Consider the following 13,661-nt stretch of genomic DNA (forward strand, 5'->3'; position numbering starts at 1 on the left):
TGTGCTGCACTGTGGTATCTGGTTCTGCTAGGGCAGTATATTGTGCTGCACTGTGGTATTTGGTTCTGCTGGGGCAGTATATTGTGCTGCACTGTGGTATCTGATTCTGCTGGGGCAGTATATTGTGCTGCACTGTGGTATTTGGTTCTGCTGGGGCGGTATATTGTGCTGCACTGTGGTATTTGGTTCTGCTGGGGCAGTATATTGTGCTGCACTGTGGTATTTGGTTCTGCTGGGGCGGTATATTGTGCTGCACTGTGGTATTTGGTTCTGCTGGGGCAGTATATTGTGCTGCACTGTGGTATCTGGTTCTGCTGGGGCAGTATATTGTGCTGCACTGTGGTATTTGGTTCTGCTGGGGCAGTATATTGTGCTGCACTGTGGTATCTGGTTCTGCTGGGGCAGTATATTGTACAACTACTACATTGTGCTGTAAAACATAAAAAATAGTAAAACATAAAAATTAAAAAACTACAAATAGCCCCAGTGCAGAACTCCTTCTGTTCCCAACATAGATCCACATAATTGTCTTCAGCCACCACTAGGTGGAGCTCAGTGCAGATTTTTTTACAGCTTCCTTTTATTTCAATGGTAACAGTATATATTTTTATGAACGGAGCTCCCCCTAGTGGTGGCCGCAGGCAGTTTTTATCATGTGCTATATGAAGGGAAGCAGAGGAGACTTATGAATGTATTTATACCAGTTCTCTGGTCAGATATGGTTTTCTGAGACTGCGCCATATATTTGAAGCACCTGCTCCACGGAGGAGTCGACTGAAGTGGATGATACAAAGCATGATTTTGTTTTTCATTAAAAAAAAAGTTCCTCTAAACTTAGTCAAAAATCCCACTGTGAGGAGGGAGGCGGTATACGAAGTTTTGCTATGGGGACCATGAGACCTTTCTTTGCTCCAGAAATGCAGTCTATGTCCTTAAGGGGTTAAATCTGTATGCAGGGAGCTCCAAGGGCCAGGACTAGAACATATTTTGGGGTCAGTCGGTGTCCTGCTTATAGGACCCCCTGTTGATCTCTTATGCTTTGCGTTCCAATTTTAGCCTATTCAAGATCTCTGCTTGCTGTCACTGCATGGGAACTTTCTTGAAATCCCGCACAGGGTAAACATCTCTGAGACTGATACATTTCATCTGTTGTTTTGCTACAATGTATCGGGACAAGAGAGAGATTGGCGGTTTCCGATTGTGTTTAGCTCACAGAGAATTGTCCGGACTGGATACCAATGTAGCAACTTCTCAGCTGTGAGACGTATTTGATCTGTTCATTCCCATTCACTGACTGCATGCAGAGATCTTGAAAAAGGGAAAGGAGCTAGCCGAGAGTGTGCAGTCCTGCTCGCATGCCTCAGAACTCTCTTGTGCTCAGCTGGACACCATTCGCTTCCAGTCTGGATCAACCCCAAGAATGTTTCCACATTTTCAGTATCTCTGTTTGCTGTCAGTGAATGGAAAGCATAAAAAAAAGGCTGCATAACTTTTCATTGCCCAACGTTTTCTTCTCCTGCTCTCTTCTACGAGAAGTTTGTTCTCCAGGAATGAACTTTTCTCGGCGCGCCGGCCGGATATACGCGTCCCATAAAACCCTTTACGGCTCTTTGGGAATCTCAGCCGCTCTCTTATTACTAAGACTAATATTTCGGGTCCCATTAAAAAAAAAATAATGACAAGAGGAATCGACCCATAAAATGTTTTACACCTCGCAGTGATCGCACTGGTAATGCCGGCCGGGAAGCAAAATTAGCATTTTTATCGGTTTGGCGGTAGGGAGGGCCCCGTGTCGGCGCTCACCGGCTCCTTTAATCCCAGCCAGGGCTTTTATATGCCTGAGAGCACCTTATGATGCTGTAACTAACCTCAAACCCCGAGCAGCGGGAGGCGAGCAGACCTCCAAATCCAGCAATGTCATGCTTTACAGGCTCACTCTCTGCAACAGCATGAATGGAGCGCAAAGAAAAAAAAAGTGGTTGCCTTGGAAACACTGGAGTCTTGGTAATTATTACTGTAACTGTGTCTGCACACCCCACCTATAAGAGAAATGAATAATAAATCCTAATCACTCAATGGCAGCTCCCACTGTGCTCTCTGCCGCACCCTCCTGGCCACGAGTGGGAACTGCAGCCCAGAATGGCATCATGGTGACTGGTTTACTTTAGTTTGCAACTTGATATCTAGGTGGAGATGCAGCAGAGCTGAATTTGCTGAGTTACGACTCCTTTGCAAGCCTGTTTTTCCATCTAGAGATGTTTGTAAAGACTCTTTCAAGCATTTTCAATGGCGTTTGTGACATTTCAGGAATGAATCAGAAAAACTGTAAAAATGCACAATGCTGCTTAGGTAGACTTTCAAATCTAAAAAAATAAATTAAAATACTGTGAAAAAACAATGAAAACCCCACGTAAAACCATGTTGGAAGACTGTATGTGACTCTAGCCTTTAGGCCTATTGCACACGGATGTGCGCTCCATGGCCGTATTGCGGACCCGCAATACACAGGCACCGTTCCGTGGGCATTCCGCATCACAGATGCGGACCCATTCACTTCAGTGGGTCCGCAAATCCGGAGATGCGGAACGGAACCCTACGGAAGCACTACGGAGTGCTTTCGTCCCGTACGTCCGTGCCGCAAAAAGATAGAACATGTCCTATCTTTTTGCGTAACGGCCGGATCGCGGACCCATTAAAGTGAATGGGTCCGCAATCTGCTGGGCGCACACGTTTGTTTGCAGGAGGCCTTAATAACACATTATCTATTCACAAGATAGGTAAAAACGAGGGTCCCAAAGTCCCCTGTGTGATCGCCCCTCCATTGACTTCTATGAGCACAGTGCTCGGACAGCGCCTTCAGTCCCATAGAAGTGAATGGAGCTGTGGTAATGCTGCTGTATTTATACAGAGGACCCCCTTCCCCATCATCAGTGGGGGGGTCCCAGCAGTCCTACATCTCCCGTTGAAAAGCCCTTGGGAAAACCCCACTAGGGCATGCAGTTTTTTTTTTAGTTTTTTCCATGCGGATGTTGGCGTATATCCCATGACAAAATCCACGTGGAATCTGCGCAAGCGGTCATACACATGTAAAAAAAAAAAACAAGCAGGGACCACGTGTGCAAATGCCAAACTCAGCTCTGCTACATTTGTCCATTTTTGTCCTTACTTTACAGTGTCGTATTCTGAACATTGACCTTCACGTCATATAATCGGACAGTGGGACGTCTGTAAGAGGGATATGTAATTCCTATCTTCTACTGCAGCAAAGCTTGTCATGAGTTCTGGTGATGTGTTAGCTTTGGTCTTACATAGGACTGCAGGTAAACCTAGCGCATGATCTGTAGTAGCTGGACACTAAGGGCTTGTTCACGCGACCGTGCCGTGTTTTGTGGTCCGCAAAACACGGAAGCCACCTGTGTGCCTTCCGCAATTTGCAGAACGGCATGGACGGCCCATTATAGAAATGCCTATTCTTGTCCGCAAAACGGCTTATCATTTTCGCGGGGCCACGGAACGGAGCAACAGATGCAGACACGGAGTGCTGGCCGCATCTTTTGCGGCCCCTTTGAAGCGAATGGGTCCGCACCCAAACTGCAAAACATGCGCCTGAGATGTGGAACCAAACCACGGTCGTGTGAATGAAGAAGAATGGAAGTTCTACGCTTGTAGTAAAGTCATACATTTTGGCTCAAATCTGCTTTTGCACCAAAATTTTCAACTTTTCTCCCGTTTCTGACGCGCTCACCGTGTTCTGACACCAATATATGCGGCAGAAATCTACTGCCCCTGAACACCTGGAATCTACACCAGCTCCTCGTCGGGATAGACTTGACTTTCTGGAGCATGGACCTTCCCGAGATGCCCCAAAATTATGAAGAGGTGTAAGAAACGCCAATCGATATCCCCTGGAGGGTGTTTGATCTTTTGGAAGCAGGACTAGGGGCAAGGACCACATTGTGAGGTGCAGACGGCTGGTCTTCTGGGGCGTTCCCGGTATGTAGAAGTCAGTACCTACCAAAATTGGTCCAAGGAAGGACAACCGGTGACAAGGTCATGGAGGCCTAAGACTCCCCGATGTAGAACAAACTGCTGACAATGTTCCTGCTGGTGTCGGGGGACACAGGGCGTTGGAGCGGTAGTTTGGCAACAGCCGATGAGCTACATGTTGAGCGTCCCTGGTGTAGGGCATTCGCTTTGACCAGGGAAATGGTAACACCCATTGCCGATTTATTCATACATTTCCAGGAAGAATAACAGAGGAACAACACTGCTCTCAGGTTTCATTTCATAGGGAATACTTTCTGACACAGACATGGCGGGCTCCTCCGTGACATATCTTAACCAACTTGTCAATTAAGAGGGAGATACAAGGTATTTGTTAAGGCGAGGTGGGGGCGCCCTTTGAGAAATAATCCCACGCAGGAGAACGGTTAATAGATAATCTGCGCCATCAAAAATGAAAGGTGAACTTCTTTTCCTCTAATTGCGGCTCACCTTGATGGAGGCTGGCGGTGGGCATGCGTCGTGCGCCCCTTGCTCGCTGTTAGATTGATGGAGCCTCCTATTAATGTGCAGGCGGAGAGTGAGCAATTAGCCCCGGCAGGCGATCTATCCATCTCCCCGGACGCTGCGCTCGCGCTCCCATCCTGCGCAGTTTATTTAGAACTTAGGACACTTGCTATGATTTAGTGGCCGTTGATGGAAGAGGCTCGGCAGGGATGGGCACCGCTCAAGTCTCAAGGGTTAATGCGGGTGACCGGGGCGGCCATTTGTAAGACAGAAACTTAGAATCTGTGCGGGTTCACCCCTCGTCATCCGTTACACTAGACCCTGGCACAGCAGAGCATGCCCACTAATAGCCCCCCGGCTCCTGGGGGACACAAGCTCTGCCCTGCAGTCTATATATGTCAGTCTCCTGTAGAGCACAGCCGCCCCAAAACAACAAAGGGTTAATGAATTTGATCCGTTATTCCAGTTCTGCAACTTTTTTTTTTAATAAACTGCATGCAATTCCTTACTATTTTCAAGATCTCCACTTGCTGGCAGCAAATAGGAACTTTTTCTTTTTTTTAAATCATGAGGCTTTAAAATCCATACAGACCCAATACTTCTCACTGCTGAGTGTTTGCTACAGTTGTATCCAGTCTAGACAATCCCTTGAGAGGTCAGAGGCTTGTCTAGAATGGATACTATTGTAACAGATCCTCAGCTGTGTGTCCCCCTGACTCAGGTGCAAGAAAGTAGGTCTTAGGCTACATGCACACGACCGTATGTGTTTTGCGGTCCGAAAAAAAACCTAAAAACGGATGCCATCCGTTTTTTTTTTTTTGCGGATCCATTATAACAATGCCTAAAACGGTCAAGAATAGGACATGTTCTATTTTTTGGGCGGGGCTACGGAACGGACACGGTGTGCTGTCCGCATTTTTTGCGGACCCATTGAAAAAAACTGGGTCCACATCCTATCCGCAAAAAAAAAAAAACGCAACAGAAACAAAATACGTTTTTTTGTTCATATAGCCTTAAGTCCAGCCCCTGGGTATAAATAAGAATGCCCTGTTCACTGACAGCAAGCTGAAATCTTGACAATGGCGAGGAATTGATACAAAAAGGGGGCAATGGGCTGGCGTTTTAGAAATCCAGCGCATCTTTTGCCAGTCAATAAACCTACGGTATTATATTCTAATAAAACTGTCGGGCCGTGGGAGGCCGCACCCCCAAGGGGCATAAAACGCTAAAAAGTTGGAAAACTTCCCTGCGAATGATGAATGCATAAAAATCTGCAACCCTTAACGCTGGAAATCTGCATGCTAGGAGTTGTAGTTTCACAGAAGCTGGAGCTCCACAGGCTGTAGACCGGTCGGTACAGATACATTGTATTCCATTGCGTGTGGCTGTCACGGCATACTGGGGGTTGTAGTCTCACAAAAGCTAGAGAGTCACAGGCTGTGGCCTCCTGTAAGGACTCTGGGGCAGATTTACGAATAGTGTCGCACAGATTTACTATTCTGGTGCAAGGACCTTTATAAATTCAAAGTATCGTAAATCCTGCGCCAGATTTACGTCAGAATTCGGTCCGTGTCCCAACATGTCCTATCTTTTTGCGGAACAGAAGTACGGGACCAAACCCCACGGAAGTACTCCGTAGTGCTTCCGTAGTGGTTCCGTTCCGCATCTCCGGACCTGTTCAAGTGAATGGAATGCCTACGGAACGGCGCCCCTGTATTGCAGATCCGCAATATGGCCACGAAGCGCACACGTTCGTGTGAAAGAGGCCTTATGGACAAGTATAGGACAGTTCTATAGAGGGTAGGACGTTCCGTTCCACAAAATGTAGGCACTGGCCATGTGCATGAGCCCTAAATGTGATGCGGAGCACGCACGCCAGTTTTTGGGTGCAATTTCAATAGTCAATCTACCCCAAAGTACAGCATCCTGATCTCCAGCCAGGTACAGATGCATTGCAGTCCAGGGCATGCTGGGAGTTGTAGTCTCACAAGCCTGCAGACCACTTGCAGATTTCAAGCACACAGCTACATTGTATTCCTCTGCCTGAGATGGTCAAGGTAAGGCAGGGAAGGAGTTAACGAGGGCGCACGTTTATTATAACAGAACCCCCAAATGTATTGATCGCCCATCCATCAGTGGCCGCCCTGCCTGGCATTTTGCTTCTCGCTCAATTTTTCCAAATATTCAAAATGTACCTACAAATAAAATCTGCTAAGTGCTCGAGTCGAGATTATCGAAGTGTTAAAGGTCGTCGTCTCCTCGAAGAAGGAATCAAAGCTCGGCCACAACATCTCCTGACGAGGCCTAATTGGTCTGGTTAGTTTATTGAAACAAAAATGCTTTCTGCCGCCGCCGCCCGGGGACGAGACTTGTGCAGAATGACGGGAGGTGACAACTTCTGTCAGTCAAAACGCGGACATTAACATCCTGCCGCTTGTTTACCAGAAGCCGCCACCGGCCGGACCAGGATCTGTAAACAGGAGCCGCCACGGTTCCCTTAAAGGGGTCACTGAATTGATGAAAAATTAAGTACTTTTCCGATATACTTCCTGCATCAGCACCTCTGCTTGCTGTCAGTCATCAGGGGCCTGAATTGGTTACTTATAGTGGATACAAGTCTGTCCTGGTCACTGTAACGAGCCCCGCACCCGTGTGTCAGTCACATGACATGGCGACCGCATTTCTATTCGTGCCGTGTCTCTGGTTTTATGCGTTATGAGAAGTTCTGCAATTTTTTTTTATACACTTACTAGTGGAAAAAGCATTGAAGCAGAAAGATCTCTGATTCCTGTCAAGGAGTGGAGACATTCTAAAATGACACTCCTCTGTACAGACCCCATACTTTTCACAGCTGAGGATTTGCTAACATGAATCCAGCCTGCATTCCATCCGCTGATACATTGCAGCAAACTACCAGGTGAGAAATTAGTAGCGTTACTGTTGTGTTTTGAGCTCACGGAGGACAGGTGGAGCTAGTTATTGTGTCCATTCACTGACAGCCAGCAGCTTGCACATAGCTCATGATTAAAAAGGGCCGGACTGGGGATAAAAACCAGCCCTGGAGAAAGTTGCACACCAGCCCCACAGCATTGCGTCATGATTTACGTGTTTATAATAGGAGAAAGCATTCATTTTAAAACACGTGTGTAAACACGAATATGAACTTTGACCCACGATAGCTCTTCTGTAGAACCCCCATTGTTCATATTATCACAGTGTTTTCCCAACCAGGATGCCTCCAACTGTTGCAAAACTACAACTCTCAGCATGCTCAGACAGTGTTTTACCACGTCCTTTGACCCGCCCCTTTTTTGTTGGCCACCTATTTAATGATTATTGCATGCAACATTTTACTTGACCAGCTATTTTAGATGTTCTACAGTCCTGTTACAATCCCCCCCTCAATGAGCCTTTCGACCAAATAATAAAAATATTTATAAAATCTCAGCCATATGCTTAAAAAATAAAATACTAAAATCTGCAATGTAAAATCAATAATAAAGAAACTACAAACAAACATATTTCACAAGAAAACTTAGTTACTTGGCCCTTGGGATCTCGGACGCCACTTCCACACTATGGCCGGGGGCTCGGCGGAGCTGATGTTGTGTTTTATCCTAATGAGAAAGATTTCATAATAAGGATTTGGAGAAGAGGCAGAGGGATAGCAGAGCAGGGAGAGGCTGGTGCTGCTACTAGGGGGTCCTACCATGGGGGGGGTGTAATAAAGCCCACCATAATGCCCCCCCTTAGTAGAAATAATTCTCCTTGTAATGCCCCCAGTTGAGCCAATATAAAATACCCCTTCTCAGTGCCCCTGTAGATGACCCCATAGTGCTCCTCTCCCCCCTTCCCCATAGTACCCACCATGTGTCCCAGTATAAAAATGCCCCTATACAGAGGGGCGCGCCCCCCCCCCCCCCCCCCAATATAAAATACCACTTATTTTTAGCCTCAGTAGATGCCTCTATAGTGCCACCCAATAATCTGCCAGTAATAAGTGCCCCAATAGATGCCCCCCAATCATGTGCCAGTAAGATATGCCCCCCAATCATGTGCCAGTAATAAGATCTCCCCCCCACCATCATGTGCCAGCAGCCAGAGCCCTCCCATATCATGTGCCAGTAGCCAGAGTGCGCCCCCCCTATCATGTGCCAGTAGCCCCTCCTTATGTGCCAATAGCCCCCCTTATGTGCCAGTATCCGTTTTTATGTGCCAGTAGCCCCCCTTCCCATCATGATCCAGTATTGTACCTATATATAAAAATAAAAAAAACACTTATACTTACCTCCAGTGATGCGATGCAGGCCTCTTCCGGCCTGTGTCCCTTGCTATACGGCTCAGGCGGCGCGGTGACGTCATCGCGCCGCCTGCACCAGCCTCTTATAGGCTTCCGGCCTAGTGCTGGCAGCCTATCAGAGGAACATGAGGGGACACACTTCTCCCTCCCCTGCCGTAGCATAGACATCTGTATTGCCGTCCTGAGGATGGCGATACAGATGACAATGGAGATGAGCGCTTCCGCAATGGAAGCGCTCATCTCCTGCTGTGCCCTGCAGCCGGCCGCCCACACTTGTCACTAGGGCCGCGGCCTTGCAGCACTCGGGCCTGCCGGCCTAACGGGAAGTTTCCCGGTATCCCGGCAGGCCAGTCCGGCCCTGATGATTACCCTCACACACTTGTAGCAAAACAGGCTGGAGCCCACAGCGATACCATGTCTGTCTGGCTGGTTAGTTCACAAAGGATTGTCTAAGCCTAAGGGCTCGTTCACATGAAAGTTTTTTGCGTTCCGCATACAGAACCATTCATTTCAATGGTTTCACGAAAAAAACAGACTGTACTCCGTATGCATTCCATTTCCGTTTTTCTGTTCCGTCGAAAGATAGAACATGTCCTATTATTGCCCGCAAATCACGTTCCGTGGCTCCATTTAAGTTAATGGGTCTGCAAAAAAAAGGAACACATACAGAATTTACTCCGTATGTCTTCTGTATCTGTTACGTTTTTGCATAACCATCTATTGAAAATGTTAGGTCCAGCCCAATTTTTTCTATGTAATTACTGTATATGGCATACGGAAAAACTGAATAGAACTGAAAACACTACAAAAAAAAAAAAATTTTTAAACGAATCCTGGAAAAACGGCCCTTAAAACACTGAAAAAGACAGTCGTGTGAACGAGCCCTAAACCGAATGCACTTTGTAGCAAATAGTGAGCTGTAAACTGCTTGCAAGCAGTGAATAGTAACTTAAAGGGGTTTTATCTGATCGGTGGGGGTCCGATGTCTGGAGCGCCGCAGCATTCTCTCAGCTCACCTAGCACAGCGCCGTACATTGTATAGTGGCTGTCCTTGGTATCGCACTCAGCCCCATTCACTTGCATGGGGCTGATGCTCCTAGGCCACGTGACCAATGAAAGTAATGTCACATGGCCCAGGGAAAGCAAAGAGAAGGCCGCGGCCCTACTGCGAGCGCTGGAGTCTTCTCAAACAGCTGATAGGCGGGGGTCCCGGGTGTCAGACCCCCACTGATCACATACAGGGGATAGGTCATCAGAATAAAAATCTCCAAAAACCCCTTTAAAGGCTTGTTCTCACATCAGATTTGGGCAAGAATTCCGAAAACAAGCAGACATCTTGAAAATGATGAGCCATTGAACCACTTTGTCGATTAGAAAGTTGCAGAAGTTTTCATTACACGGTGGTCACATAAAGCCTGAAGACCCCCTATAAATAGGTTCTTCAGAGTGGCGATTCCGGTGGCTATTGCGGCCTCTGCCTACAAGGGTCCTGGCGCTGACCGTCATGTGCCTGGTTGTAGCGGGACTCCTAGCAGAACCAACCCCCCACCCCCCCCCCAGAGCATGGCTTCACAAAAATTTAGATTCCCTGCTAAAAGTAACTATAGCAACCACAATCATGGCCTCCGTCCTCACTCCACCCACCTATCTACTGAATTGATGCAGCAGTAAAGAAATCCCGGAGACCGGACGTTACATCCACGGTAAAAACTTTTATTTTTTTTCCTCTTACATTTAGACATTGTGTGAAACTAGGAGAAAACAATTCACAAGAAAGGTTTCTTTCGAAAAAATACTTAGAAAACGCTACTTTCCTCTGACAAAGGGGATATCTAGGACGCAGCTACTACAACACCCAGCATGCCCAGGGCTGGCTGCATCTTTCATACCATGCTGGGACTTTTGGCTGCGGTGACACTACAAGTCCCAGCGTGGCCTTACAGCTGGAGAGGCCCGCCACTGGTCTATATTGTCTGAACAATGCAAGAAGGAAATCCTTAAAGGGGTCCTCCCACTGCAGGGCGGTATGCATCGCTTTACTTTTGAATCCAGGCAGCGTTTAGTTTTTCTGCCCTTGGATAGGACACAACCAGCTGGAGCAGCAGATCTAGGTTGTAACTGGGACTGAGCTCAGACCCCGAGACATGCTCAACCTGCGGCCCTCCAGCTGTTGCAAAACTACAACTCCCAGCATGCCCAAACAGCTTACAGCTATCAGCCTACAGCAGGGCATTGTGGGAGTTGTAGTTTTACAACAGCTGGAGGGCCGCAGGTTGAGCATGCCTGCTCTAAGGAGCTTTGTAAAGAAACTGAATATTCCAGCTACTTGGAGGCAATGATGTAATGCGGTGCGCTGCCACTAGAGGGGGTGATACTGCAGCAACATATTATGGTGTAGCCTTAAAGGGGCAGGAGCAAGGACATAGGTCCCACTGTATTTCACTGTCTGGGGGATTGATTTGTTCATCTCTATCAACCCTATGCATAGAAGCAAATGTGGCTGCTGAAGAAGCACTCTGGCAATGTATTATTGTTTGCAGGTATAATGCTACCTCACCAGCAATATTCTAGCAGTGTCTTTTGCCTCATCCTAGCTCAGTTTCACCCGTACATTGGGCCCCTTCATTAATACGGGTTCCTGGTCATGTGATCTGTCCAGTGCATACTTTCCTGTGTAGACAGGAAGTCGGTCTCTGTGCGGCTGACTTCCTGTGAACTATAGGATTCATCCTGGCAGCTCTCAGACCCCTCCTCTCCCCAACAAGCTCCTCCCTCCATGTTTAGTGCGTTGCTGAATATATTAGTTTTGACTTCTCTAATAGACCGGGTGAGCAGTGAATCCATACAATGATTAGCTGCAGAGTTCTAAAACTCCCAACTCACTGTGTCCATATTAACTGTGTGCAGAATCTCCAGTGTATCCTATGAGATGAGCTTCACACTGCTTTCCTCCCTGAACCGACAGGAAGAAACCCATCAGAAGCAGAAGGCAGGGGAAACAGACTCAGGCTTTAGTGTGAGGAAACGTCACCCTCTCGGTCTCATCAGAGGCACGATACTATACGTGGGCTGCATTTGTGGAACCATATGACAGAGGAATCAAGATGGCTGACAACCATGAAAGTCACATCAACTAAAACATGTATGCACAAGAACCTGGTATTCTGCAGTAATGGCCTACACTGCTTTAGGGCTCATGACCATTGGATGTTTTGCGGTCTGAAAATTGCGCATCCACAGAACATGGATTCCGGCCATATGCATTCTGCGTTTTTCAGAACGGGAACGGCCGGCCCCTAATAGAACAGTCCTATCCTTGGCCGTAATGTGGACAATTATATGACATGTTCCATTTTTTGGGTGGAATGGCCATTCGGAAATGGAATGCACACGGAATCAAGTGTGCATGAGCCCTTATAGAGACAATTTATGTTTCCTGGAGGACACATAGCAATTAATCTACATAAGAAGTTGAGTCCATTGAGTGCCGTCATGTACCTGCTTGTTCAGTGTCTGCACAGAGCTTGGTCTGGTGATTTACTGTACTTCTTACTACATAACAAAATCCTCAGCTAAGCTGCTGGAGGTGTCTGCCCTCAAGTTTACAGACAGTTTCCAAAAATAACCAGCAGAATAGTGAGTGCAGCTCTGGAGTATAACACAGGACCAGTATAAGGGACTCAATTATCCTGTACTGGGGAATTTTATAGGGAGTTTAACTTTCTAGGCCAGTGCCAGAGGCGGCACTCAGAGCCCTCTCTGTGGGGCTATGGCGTACCAATATTCCTTAGACTTTTCCTGCCATTCATCAGCGCAGGGCGCGCTATGAACAGCACAGGCAGCGCACTTAACGTAGCGCAATGATAAAGTACATGGAAGATATACTATATTGGTATTCAGGTTAAATTGCCATGTTGGCACTTTGGGATAAATATGTGGGTTTTGGGTGGCAGTTTGGGCACTCTGCCTCTAAAAGGTTCCCCATCACTGTTCTAGGCCAAGGCAGTGCATGCAGCGAGTTAACGTTACAGTTGCACAGTTTTGCAGCGAGTTTCACTGTAGCAGCTTATATTATCCCCTAGAAGACAACATTACTAAGGGGGCATTTACTTGACGCTACATTCCACCGCGTGGCGGAGTGCTCTTTAGGCCCCACACAGACAGGAGAGTTCAATGCGAGAAACTCGCTGCGTGTGGCAGTGTGAGTTCTGACCTCGGACAGGCTCGCACAGCATTAGGGCTCTATGTTGCAGACTGCTACACGGGCTTAGGCCTTGTAAATCCCGTATTGCGGTGCAGACCCATTGACTTGAATAGGTCAGCGATCCGCAAAAGACAGGACATGTCCTATCTTTTGCCGTATCTTGCACATCGTGGATCTATTGAAGTTAATAGGCCCGCATCCACAGCATGAGGTGCACAATACGGGCACGGAGCCCTTACGTTTGTGTGAATGAGCCCTTATACCGATTTATAATGCTGTGTGTTCTTGCGAGACCTGGAATTACATAGACCTAATGCTGTGCGATCCTTCAGAGGAGCAGAGGTCGGAACCGGAACTCACACTGACACATGCAGCGAGTTTCTCGCATTGAACGCGCTCGTCTGTGTCTGGCCTCAAACCTTTACTGAGAGCAGGGAAGGCGCAGCAGCGCTTCTCCCAGAGCTCTGCATCTCTCGCTTGCATCTGCTCATCTCCGCTTTTCCAGCAGGCGGAGTACGGATCCATAGAAAATATACAGGATATGTGATCTGCAGGCTGAAAAAGCAGAGCTCCAAGAAACTGCTGCACCTTCTGTGATTTCAGTAAAGGTTAAGGTCCCTTTTAAAGGGAAACTCCTATGAAAGCCCC

This window comes from Bufo gargarizans, chromosome 10 (genome assembly GCF_014858855.1).
Source record: "Bufo gargarizans isolate SCDJY-AF-19 chromosome 10, ASM1485885v1, whole genome shotgun sequence".
Taxonomy (NCBI): Eukaryota; Metazoa; Chordata; class Amphibia; order Anura; family Bufonidae; genus Bufo; species Bufo gargarizans.